Here is a 9,777-nt window from a genome sequence, read left to right as displayed (position 1 = left end):
GATTGGGATGAGGGGTGCCATGCATACCAGGATTGGGGATGAGGGGGCCATGCATACCAGGATTGGGAATGAGGGAGCCATGCATACCAGGATTGGGGTGAGGGGTGCCATGCATACCAGGATTGGGAATGATGGGGGCATGCATACCAGGATTGTGGATGGTGGGGCCATGCATACCAGGTTTGGTGATGATGGGGCCATGCATACCAGGATAGGGATGAGGGGTGCCATACATACCAGGATTGAGGATGAGGGGGTCATGCATACCAGGATTGGTGATGAGTGGGCAATACTTACCAGTATGGGAAAATTTACCAATAGCTGCTGCATTTCCCACCCTAGGCTTATACTTGAGTCAATAAGTTTTCTAAGTTTTTTGTGGTAAAATTAGGTGCCTTGGCTTATATTTGGGTCGGCTTATACTCGAGTATATACGGTACTCCATTTTTACAGACTGACTGACAATAAAACATACAAAAGCGAAGATAAAATGGATTTTACAGGAAAATAATGTTAAGAAACATTCTTTCCTGTACAATGACTTATATACAAGGCAAAATTAAAAAGAAAAAAAAAAAACGCTTCCTCCACCCTTTAATAGCCGGGCCATGTTTCATCGTATTTTCCCATCGTCTATGACTACAGTAGATGACATAGTAGAGGGGGAAATAAAACTACACCCATCGGTAGTCACCGGTAAATGTAATTTTATCATTTTACTCCCTTTATGGGCATATGGTGTGTGTGACATGGTCAGACACATCCTGTTTAATTTATGAGGGACTCTGAAACTCACAAAGCCTATGCGAACAGTGCAAGAACTGCCAAAAATTAGAAGCAAGAGGGACTCTGATACACTCTGTATGAGACATATAGGAAGGCATTCTGTTAAAATTCTTAGGTAGTGGGACTCCTAGACTAATAAAGCCTATGCACTAAGTGCAAGGGCTGCCAAAATATAGAAGGAGGGACTGCAATACACCCTGGAAGAAACGTAGAGGAGGGCCTCAGAAAACATTTTTTTCCCATTTTTAAGGAGTGGGACTCCTAGACTGATAAAGCGTATGCACTAAGTGCAAGGGCTAAAAAATATTTACCCCTGGGGGATATACATATATATAAATGTAAGAGAATTGTAAAGGTAGGCCTCATACACATCCTGTAAAAATTATGAAGGAGGCCATTATACACACCCTGGAAAAATTAAGAACGAGGGTCGCATGATGACTCTCTAAAAATTATGAACCTGCAAACTTTCCGGTATTAATAGGGAAAATAAAATATGTACCCCTTAAAAGGACATTTGTTTTTAGGTTGCAGCAGGAGTATACCTTTAGAAGGACTGTAATGCAATAAACCTAGCCTATATGCCTCTAATCCAAAACTATCCCTCCTCCACCAGCTATCCCTACACTGAATGCAGGTAACAGTGGTTTTACTACGGAAAGGACATTATGTAGCCCTGAAAAGGACTTTTGATTTAATGGCGCAGCAGCAGTATAGAAGTATTACAGTAGCAATTAAACACTGCCTATATGCCTGCTCTAATCTAAGCTCTCCCTCCTAGATCAAATCTCCCTGAACTGCTCCAAGACGACAGTATGCCGAGCATCGCATCACTGGGTCTTACATAAGACCCGGTGACATGATTCTGACAGCCAATCACAGTAATGCCAATAGCCAACATGGCTATGGCATTACTGTGTATGGCAGGCAATCCCCGCATATTTTATTGGCTGTCTAAGAGGCACCAAACATGCGGGGTGGGGACTCAAGCATGGCTCATGAGTACCCACCATACTCGATTGAGTAACGAGCATACCCGAACACCCCGATGCTCAATCAACTATTGAGCACTGGCGAATACGCTATAAATGATATATTAGCTATCATGAAAGTTGCAGGAGGAAAAACAACAAATAGGTTGAGACAGTCATTATAGTTAACTTAGTTATTCCCTGGCTGCAATTTCTTAAAAAAATCTAAAACAAACTGTTCTTTATTCACCCTCCCCAGGTCTAGCGCTGAGTCTCCACTGCTACTCCTGATGAATGTTTTTGCCTGCAGCGCTAATCTCATGTCGACAGCCAATAACTGAGCTCAGTGCCTCTGAGTGGCTCGTGCTGTCAAATCAGGAAGAGCTCAGTGTTGGACCCAGGGAGGGTGAGTAAATACCACTTTGTTTTTATCAAAGCTGGGGGACAGGGATTTTCTGAAACATTAAACTCCCTGTAAAATGTTAGATGTTCCTGCTCAAAAATATGAAATAAAATTGTATAAACCAGCATCACAAAGAAACTAATTTTAATTTTTTGGGGGGGACCGGAATCTCCTCTGTGTAACACCCTGGTTAAAGACAGGACATTAATGCACTAGCAAAGCCATATTAGTTGTTGCCAAACCCAGTCCTATATTAAGAAACCTTCAGAAGGTAATTTTGTAGGCTGATCGGTACATTCAGTTTTCAGATTAAGGGAGAGGTGCATCTCATTGGTGACTCCTCAGTAACGTCTCTAGTTTCGCTGTGAACATCTCTACGTTTGCATGTGTTACTGATGTAATTTACTGGGGACCTGCTTCATATTTTCTCGGCCCTTCCCTTTCTGTCACAAAGTTGTATCCGCCCAGCATACTTCAGCTTGCAATACTTGTTTGGCTTCTTTAAACTACAGTACCATTTGTGACAAGTGACAAGAGCTCATTTCCCTGGTGTCTGGATCTCCAGAGACTTCACCGTGGGCATCTGGAAAAGGTAAATATGTAGACACTTATGTTCATAGATTTATGTATTTGATTTAATTAATTGAAACTTAAGTAATTATTGGAAGTTGGAAAAGAAAATCACTGCTTCAGTCTTTGGATATATTATTGAATATCATGTATGAACGTTCTACAATCATATTTTTAACCATTGGACCAAGTTGGGTACTATGTGATCACAAGTGCTGTGAGTTGTTACCTCCAATTCACATAATAAATCTGCAGGCTTCCTGAGGATACCACTCTCTATCCTCAGAGATAGGGGTATGGGCACATGGAGTCTTTTTACAAAGTTTGATGAAACTCAGCGGAAACTCAAAGTTTTGAGATTTGGAGGAGGATTTGAAATTTCTGCTTCAGAAGCTTTTCGAAAAACTGTGTGTATGTAGCCATATAGAGAATTAGCATTTAGGATAGCCATTAACTATAGCCATTAGTATTTCTTAAAAGTTTTTTTTAGAGATTGTTCATATAAAAAACCCCAATCTATCTTTATTGTCTTGGATAAGGGTAGGCTGGCCTCTTCCATTTGTGTATTGCTGCATTTATATAATCTTGGTGTCAGAGACTATGGACAATGTATGGTGTAGATGAAATGTCACTTTTCCTCTGTGACAAAGTATTATACTCCATGGATCTGTTGGAGATTTAGGATTAGGGGCAGAGGCACTGTACAGCCCAGTAAGTGGCCGATTGCCACCCTAGAAGCGGCTAGCTCATAACTATCTATGAGTGCATGTAAAAGACTGAGATAATGAACTTCATGGCCCACTGTGACTGGCAAATTATTATAAAGAAAAAAAGGGGTGTATTGGAGAGCAATATGGAGAGCAATTTGAGAACCCATATACAGGGACCCTCTTGTGTCTGTCTCCTTCCCCATTCTAGATATCATGTATGAAGATGATTTGGACGTCTAGAAATCTAAACTCTATATCTCTCATCCCTTCATTAATACTGTGGGACTATTAAAATAGACTGAAAAGGACATAAATCCAAGAAAACATCACAGTAAAAAAGCAGCAATATTTACCAATACCTGGTCACAATACTAATATGCTGCAGGCTGCTGCGTCCTGCAGCACATTAATACTATGACCTGATATTGGTGCACTAGGTACAGCTGCTTGTTTTCTGTGTCATTTAGCACTGACTTTCACTAATGCATACAGTAGCAGAGGTTCCAAAATGATTTACCGATTTAATATATTTTGATGGGAAAAAAAGCTCAATGATTTTTTTAACAGAGCTCCAAATACAATATATATATATAATTTTAACAGTCTATAGCCAGGAGCGGACATATCATTGATGCAACTTGTATAGCCGCGCAGGGACCCAAGAGATAATGGGGCCCACTTTCACCTAAGCAGGTGGAATTGTGCCTTAACAGTAGCTATTGGACTGCGAAGGGCCCATATATTGTTTTTGCACAGGGGCCTCTTTCTGTCTGTGTCCGCTCCTGCATATAGCCACTGGCAGCAGTAGGAGGCGCTTTAAGCTTTTTTTTCCTCAACTCAAAACTCAATGCTAAATCAATATACAGTAAATTCCTAAGCCCCTATTAGTGACGCCAGCCGTTATCCAGAATTGTATAATTTCATTATGGTCAGAGGATTGGAGCTCTGTATCAGAAAAATAAATCTGCAAGGTCAGACGGTTTTCTACTATATTTAATTGATTTGGATACAGGACAAACTCCACCGCCCTCCAGGAAAGTGCATTATACATTGAGCATGTTGCTCGCTCAGACACAGATTTACTTCCATAGCAGAGAAATGCAAGGGAACTGCTACCTAGTATTCACTGTAACTAATAGATGCTTCATTTCTGACTTTAATCTGGCCATGCACCCTATTGTGGACTGCCAAAAAAGGCCAACTTACATCATATGACGATCATGGGTGCCTTTTTGTGACAAGAATGGGTGTAACACATGGGATGACAGATAAATGTTGGAAAGAGCTGCCGTGTTGAATTTTTTTTGTTATTGACAGTTGCTCTTGTTAAAATGTTGCTTCTGCTGAATGACATATATGGAAGACCTGACAGATCATCAGAGAAATTGATTTTTCCCTAATTGTCATTTAATTCTATGGCATTGTCACTGAAGTCGTCAACCTTCATAAACCAGCCGTGAAACCCAAGTTTTTTTTTCAGAAAGCAGTCTCTAATTTATATGTATCCAACTTACTTGGTTGAACGCGGATCAGTTATTGCATTCAATATTGTGTATCCATTTCCTTGCATGTCTTATGAGAAAAATACTCAGCACAGCAGGATTTATTGCAACATAGCAAATAAATCAGAGCAAATAAAATATAGCAAAATATCTGTGAATAAGTACCATCTGTAAAAATAGCAAGCCTTTCAGTATAGAGCAGTCATATACTATGGGACTATGGCTTGGGACGGCTTCAAAACATTTTAATCTGGAACTGTAATTTGTTAGGCTGTCTTATCACATATATTAAAGGGGTTTTCTCAGCATCATAAATGGTTAAAATTGCAAGGGGTGCTTCTATTTTTTGTCTTTTCTGTAGAGCTTGTAAGCGCTACTCTGAAGCTGGTCAAATCAATAGATCCCACCAGCTGCGGTGATACTGTCCTCCTCTGCAGCTGCAGAGCTGCCTCTGCTTGCAACATTGAAGAGCGCACAGTACAGGCCAGCAACACAACCATGCTGCTGGTCCGAACTGTCAATCAATCAGGAATTCACTATCCCCCGGCAGGCGAGATGTAGGGAGGAAGGGGAGTGGTGCGCTCCTGATGATGTATGATGAAACAACCTTCCTATGAAGTCATAAAGAAAAAAAAGTAGTGGTAACCTCTTCAGGACTCTAAATGTATCAAGTATTTTTTACCTGATGGAGGCCTTGTGGTTCCATTTTCTGGTCAAAGCTCATGATTATGAGCCCTTAAAAAGAATGAGAGATAAGGAACAAGAAAACAACACTTATCTGTCTGTGTATGTATTTCCTATGCCATTTTTAAATGTGATGGGAAAACTGATTTAAAAGAGACCTTAAAGAGGATCTCCAACTAAATAATACCAGCATTATCTGATTCATAATATCGCTTGACTGCCGGGTGCTCACAGTTTGGGCATATTCTGCCTAATAACCTTAGTTTTTTAAGGAGGATGCCAGAAACAACAATTTGTTTCTTTTGGCAGGAAAGTTAAGTTACAAGTATTGTTCTAGGCCAGTGATCCCCAACCTTTCTGACTTTTAGAGCCACATTCAGGTCTGAGAGACGGTCACAAGCCACATTCAGCTCCCGCACCTCCACCCCACCCTTAGTGACACCAGGAGCCCCCATTACTGGTATAATGATAGTCAAAGTTTTTCCACAGAAATCACACTGATGCAGTAGACCAAAACGGTTCCCACCTTACCCCCATTCATCAAGCACTCCCACCACACTGTTGCATCCAGCTTCAAGCAACTCCTATGAGAGGTAGTATCTTCCTATCACCAGTTTACCAGACTTAGATTATCTCTACACCCCTAAAGCCAGAATATGTGCATCCAGATCTGCTCTTCTGTGCAGGGCTACTCATAGTCACCATCTAGAAATCTGCTGTTAATAGCTGTTTACTAGACCTGGTGCTAATGCACCAACCTGGAAGACAGCCGCGAGCCACACACCATGGGTCCCCGAGCCACATGTGGCTTCCAAGGCACAGGTTGGTGCCCATGTTCTTGTCTATCCCCTTTTAACCAAATACCCAATATATGCAAAATGTAACTGTTAGCAATGTGAAGATCCCATGTAAGGTGTGGCAGGTATAAGTATGCCAGCTATGTCCAGGATGCCATACATAAAATATGTGTCATAATTTGGAAACTGATGAGTACAACCTAAAATATGTGATCAATGCAGAGACAAGGGGGAGTGAAAAGTGAGAATGCTTGTGTGTCACTACAGAAACATTACAAGGGTTGATTAATGATTCGAGATAACGGAATTGAAGGGCAGGAATGTTGTCAGGTAAGTCCATGGCAAAACATCCATCCACACAAAAGGACTATGTATAAAAATAAGGGTTAGATGACCGTAGTGTGAACTACTACTAATACACATGGCTAAACTACAATACACCATACTGTGACGACACACCATTAGATACAATTACATGTACAGTACCCTGCAAAAGTTTTAGGCAAATGTAAAAAAAAATGCTGAAAAGTAAGAATGCTTTCAAAAATGTAGAAGTGGTAATAATTCATTTTTCTGAACAGACAAAAGAAAAATATCATTATTTGGGGTGACCAGGCTTTGCCTTCAAAACATCATCAAAGCATCAATTCTTCTCAGTACATTTATTCCACATGGTTGTTCCAAACATTTTGGAGATCTTCAGTGGATGACGCTTGCGCCAATCCTTTTGTATCTTCGTGTAATGCCAGACAAGCTCGATGATGTAGAGATCAGGGCTCTCTGGGGACCATATTTATTTATTTATCATCTTTTCCAGGACTCCTTGTTCTTCTTTATGCTGAAGATAGTTCTTAATGACACTGATTGTATGTTTGCAGTTGTTCTCCTGCTACAGAATAAATTTGGAGCTAATCTGTCTCCTCCCTGATGGTATTGGATGATGGATAAGTATCTTCCTATATTTCTCAACATTGAGGACACCATTAATCCTGACTAAATTCCCAACTCCATTTGCTGAAATGCAGCCCTAAACTTGCAAGGAGCCTCCACTATGCCTAACTGTTGTCTGCAGACAACCAGTGTACCACTCTCCAGCCCTTTGGTCAACAAATTGCCTTCTTTTAAAGCCAAATATTTCACATTTTGACTCATTAGTTCAGAGCACCTGCTGCCATATTTCAGCACTCAGTTCCTATTTTTCAGGCATAGTTGAGTCACTTGTTTCAATATTGCAGCTATGGCTTTTTGCCCACAATTCTTTCATGATGACCATTTCTGGCCAGAAATGGGTGTAGCTGGGTCAAAATGGTTGCGGTAAGTTCAGAAATGATGGCACTGCTGGACATCTTCCACTTTTAAAGTGAAGTTAGCACAATGTGTCTTTCATCTGCTGCACTAAGTTGGCCGACCGCTGCGCCTATGGTTCACAATGTTGCCCAGTTCTTGGTTTTCTCAATGCTGAGAAATACAGGCAGATCCTTATCTATCATGCAATACCATCATGGAGGCATCCAATTGTCTGAAAATTGATTCTGCAGCAGGACAATGACCCCAAACATGCAGCCATTGTCATTAAGAACTATCTTCAGTGTAAAGATGAACAAAGAGTCCTGGAAGTGATGATATGACCCCCACATAGCCCCAATCTCAACATCATCCAGTCTGTCTGGGATTATATGAAGAGTCAGAAGGATTTGTACAAGCCTACATCCACAGAAGATCTGTAGTTAGATCTCCAAGATGTTTGCAACAATCTCCCTGCTGAGTTCTTTCAAAAATTGTGTGCAAGTGTATTTAATAATAATAATAATAATAATAATAATATTATAATTATTAGTAGTAAAAGTAGTAGTAGTAGTATTTATTTTTAAAGCACCATTAAAGGGGTTGTTCATTACTAGGACAACCCCTTCTCATTCTCCATGTTTGGCCCAGATAAAATAAAAACACTTATACTCACCAGTCCCGGCGCTGTTCCAGTGGTGTCGGCACTCGCGTTCCCGGAGCTCCCATGCGGTTGTTATGACACGGGAGCCTGGTGCCCAATCAGCGCTGGCGTCACTGTCCCCTCCTTCACATGTATACGTAATCAAGAGGGAGTGGGAGCTGCGGCTGCTCTCTCACTCCCCTTGATTACTAATACGTCCGAAGATGGGGACAGTGACGCCAGGGCTCACTGGGAGCCGGGGTCACGTGTCATAACAACCGCACGGCAGCCGCTGGAGAGCAAATGCTGACACTGTTGGCACGTCGCCGGCACAGGAGGCGAGTATAAGTGTTTTTATTTTATCTGGGCCAAACATGGGGAATGAGAAGGTTTTCTATTCGTGGATAACCTCTTTAATTCCAGGGTGATGTACATGTGAAAATTGTTACATACATATCACATATATATATAAAAAAAGGAAACAAACTGCAACAAACTGGTCCAGAAATGTAGAGGGCCCTGCCATCATGGGCTTACAATCTATACCTAAAATAATTGATGCTATGATGCTGGTTTGAAGGCAAAGGGCGGTAACACCAAATATTGTTTTGATTTAGATTTCACTTTTGTTCTGTCACTTTGAATTTTGTTAATTGATAAAAATAAATGATTGACAATACTATTTTGAAAGCATTTTCACTTTGCAGCATTTTTCCACACCTGAATAAAACTTTTGCACAGTTCTGTATTTGTTGGATACAATTAAGGGAAGTAAGACTCTTGTTATGGATTCCACGACACTTAACGGTACAAGTTAAATGACACCATGCAAAGAACACAGTCTTTCTGGGAACATTTTAGGACAGATCTTTTACGGATTAGCGACCACTACATGGAAATTTTAAATACAGTCAACTTCTTTACAGATGATGACGATCTGTCATACAGTAAGTGGCATAAGAAGGTAGTTTGATGTTAAATTTCTCTTTCCCATACCATAAAATAATAGGAGCATTTCCAATAATAGAGGAGAGCAGCCCTGGGGAAATCATTTTTCTATTAATCACATAGTGTTACATGTTCTTAGTATTGGCAGTTTTAGCTGTATTTAGTAATTTGTTTTAATTATCAAAAAATAGGTTGTGATTTTAACGAGTAAACAATGTTTTATTTATTTTTTCATAAATCAATAGTACACATGAAGATAAAAAAATTTGTAATATATCTTTTTAGAAAAATCCACTTCTTTCTCCATCAGGACTAATCATTCTGTCTCAAAATTCTCAATTCACTGGAAAGATTTGTATTCAGTGAAGACAGACTTTCCCATTACTGAGATAGGAGTTGGCAGTTGGTGCTCATAAAGTTCTATGGAGAACTGTAACTGTCATTTCAAGAGAACTTGCAGCAGAATGTCTGTGCCGCTA

The 9,777-nt window shown here is 40.3% G+C and overlaps 1 protein-coding gene across 1 annotated transcript in view; it reads left to right on the top strand.

Moving 5' to 3' along the window:
- The first annotated feature begins 2,463 nt into the window (after positions 1 to 2,463).
- Positions 2,464 to 9,777, top strand: part of LOC141257705 (uncharacterized) — a 28,295-nt gene continuing 20,981 nt past the window's right edge. Inside the window, exon 1 of the mRNA XM_073672564.1 lies at positions 2,464 to 2,752. The gene's annotated coding sequence lies outside the window, so the exon portion shown is untranslated. The remainder of the gene's footprint in view (positions 2,753 to 9,777) is intronic.

This window comes from Phyllobates terribilis, unplaced genomic scaffold, assembly GCF_046119375.1.
Source record: "Phyllobates terribilis strain yellow unplaced genomic scaffold, ASM4611937v1 Scaffold_3__8_contigs__length_932513732, whole genome shotgun sequence".
NCBI classification, from domain to species: Eukaryota; Metazoa; Chordata; class Amphibia; order Anura; family Dendrobatidae; genus Phyllobates; species Phyllobates terribilis.
The sequence above is the reverse complement of the archived record's forward strand: the minus strand, read 5'-3'. Positions and strand labels throughout refer to the sequence as shown.